The sequence below is a fragment of the Salvelinus sp. IW2-2015 genome, linkage group LG31 (assembly GCF_002910315.2).
Source record: "Salvelinus sp. IW2-2015 linkage group LG31, ASM291031v2, whole genome shotgun sequence".
Classification (NCBI taxonomy): Eukaryota; Metazoa; Chordata; class Actinopteri; order Salmoniformes; family Salmonidae; genus Salvelinus; species Salvelinus sp. IW2-2015.
Window position 1 is genome coordinate 25,742,470 of NC_036870.1, and position 3,189 is coordinate 25,745,658.

Sequence of the window (3,189 nt, forward strand, 5' to 3'; positions counted from 1 at the left end):
CAGCGCCCATCCCACGTCGGGCCTCAGCCGGATCGTCAGTTCTTGTTCGCCCAGCCGGTCCAGGAGTTTTTTTGTTTGTTTGTTTTGTTGGTGACGTCGGGGTGGATTCCGCCGCCGATGGAACCGGGGGTGTCTAAGCCAGCCCGTTGGGCTTCCACACCCTGGCTGGCTCGAGAGGTTTCGTTGCCTCYGTTGGCTCGGCAGGTTTCCATCCCGTCCGCTGGATTGTCGGGCTCCCTCTCTGCAGCGGGATCGACAGGCGTCTTGTCTCAGCTGGATGTTAGGCTCCCATGCCTCAGCTGGCTCGCCAGGCTCCCACGCCCCTGTCGGTTCGTCGGGCTTCCACGCCCCAAACGGCTTGACCAGCGCCCATGTCTCGGCCGGTTATCCCAGGTTGGACGCCGGGTGGTGCCCCAAGAGGGGGGGGGGTACTGTCAAGACTGCTCCCGCTCTTCCCCTCCTGGCGCTCGAGGGTGCCAGGTTGCCCTGCATCACGTCTCCCTCGCTGCAGCGGGATCTAGCCTGCATCACCCCTCATAGCCTGGTTCCTCTCTAGGTTTCTTCCTAGGTTTTGGCCTTTCTAGGGAGTTTTTCCTAGCCACCGTGCTTCTACACCCTACACCTGCATTGCTTGCTGTTTGGGGTTTTAGGCTGGGTTCTGTACAGCACTTTGAGATATATCAGCTGATGAAGAAGGGCTATATAAAATACATTTGATTTGATCTACAGCGTCTTACTCAGCCGGCTCCCACGCTCCTGACGGTTCGTCGGGCTTCTACACCCCAACGTCTTGCCCAGTGCCCATGTCTCGGCCGTTCGCCAAGGTGGGACACCGGTGGTGCCCGGCTGCTCCTGCACCACCCCCCACCCACCCCCCCCCCCCCCGCGAGCTTGAGGGCGCCAGACTGCTCTGCATCACTCACTCCTATTATCCATTACGCACACCTGCCTCCCTCGTCACGCGCATCAGCGATATTGGACTCACCTGGACTCACTCATCATTTGTTTATTTCTCCCCTATATTTGTCAGTTCCCTTGCTCTGTGCCCCGTTACTGCATTGATAGTTTTTTGTCAGTATTATTAGTTGCTGACACTGTTCCTGTCTCGTTTCATGTCCATTCTTCATGAAATGTTTGCTTGCTTGGCAATGGGGCGGTTGAGCACAGTAATGCCTTTTTGGTCTCGGTTCCAGGTAGAACCTTTTGCTTTACAGATCTAGATGGGAACCAAAAGAGTTCTACATGGTACCAAAAAGGTTCTACCTGGAATCAAAAAGGGTCCTTCAAAGGTTATCTTATGGGGACAGCCGAAGAACCCATTTAGGTTCTAGATAGAACCTAGAGTAGGGAAGTGGTGGTCAGACATCCTTATGCAAGGTACTGGGTGTCCTAAGAGGACAGTCAAAGAACCCGTTTGGAATTTTTTTTCTATGAGTGTTGAGGAATACAATTCACCACTTGGCCAGATCACAATAGATACTTTTTTATTAAATCTGAAATCTTATAGTTAAATAAAATATTGTTTGATTTTGTTAATTAACTGACTTGTCTCCCTTCTCCTGTCTCTCTCCTCTCCCTCCTCGTATAAAATGTAACAACAACTGGTAGAGATACACACAGAATCTCTCCTCTCCCTCCTCCTGTATAAAATGTAACAACCACTGGGTAGAGATACAGCCACCAGAACTCTTCCTCTCCCTCCTCCTGTATAAAATGTAACAACCACTGGTAGAGATACAGCCACATAACTCTCTCCTCTCCCTCCTCCTGTATAAAATGTAACAACCACTGGTAGAGATACAGCCACAGAAACTCTCTCCTCTCCCTCCTCCTGTATAAAATGTAAACAACCACTGGTAGAGATACAGCCACAGAACTCTCTCCTCTCCCTCTCCTGTATAAAATGTAACAACCACTGGTAGAGATACAGCCACAGACTCTCTCCTCCAGTGGAGTGCCAGAGTGTGTCTCTTTACGACCGTATAGAAACGAGTGATAAAACGGAGAGCAAAACTGCCTGGGCCTGTGTGCTGATCATTATCTCACTGTTGTTTCTGGACTTGACCTGCTATCACACTGTGTTTGTGTATGTGTTTGTGTGTGTGTTTGTGTGTGTGTGGTGTGCTTGTGCGTGTGTATGCTTGTGTGTGTGTGTGCGTGGTGTTCTGGTCTTACCTATAGTGGGGTTTTAATAAGCAGACACTCCAATAAAAGGGAATGGCTTTCTGAGCAAAACAAAACAATGACCTGCGGTGTAAAACGGAACGAGCAGTAAAACAACACTGATATTCAGAGAGGCTGTAAGTCACGTCTTCAAAGGCCATCTGGTGGGAGAATGGAGATGTGGAGAGTGTGTGTGTGTTGAGTGTGTGTGATGGAGAGCGCTGCAGAACTAAACATGCACAACACTTTCCTGGATTTAGCATCTTCTAATAATGAACCATAACCAAACCATAGAACAGCACTCTATCATAGGCTGTCAAACTAAGGAGACTGTACTTATAAATTATGTTTTCTTCCGTTATGCACTTTTTTACCTAGGGGTGAAAATTCTTCCAACTGGAGGGACAGTGTGGATTGGGAAGAAAGGGGCTTGAGTTCCACATGTGATGACACATTAGCGCTGTATGTGCTCCTGAGGTCCCTACGCGTGATGACACATTAAGCCTGTTATGTGCTCCTGATCCTACTTGTGAATGAACACATTAAGCCTGTTGTGTCTCCTGATTCCACTGTGATGATACATTAAGCCTGTTTATGTGTCGTTTCCTGGTGAAATTTTAAGTTGCTCGTTTACTGTGATGAACATTATTAAGCCTGATTATGGTGCCTGAAGGGTCCTCTGTGATACTAGCCATGTTATGTGCTCCATTCTAACTGTAGCCTTTAAGTGTGGCTCCTGATTCCTACTGTATCACACATTTAAGCCTGTTATGTGCTCCTGAATCCTACTGTGATGACACAATTAAGCCTGTTATGGCTCCTGATTCCTACTGTGATGATACTTATTAAGCCTGTTATGTGTCTGAGTCCTACTGTGATGAACATTTTAAGCCTGATTATTGTGCTCGCTTGATTCCTACTGTGATGATGATAATATGTATCTTTGATCTATTCTAACATTAAGCCTGTTTATTGCTCCTGATTCCGACGGTGATGATACATATTAAGCCTGTTAATCTCTCCTCG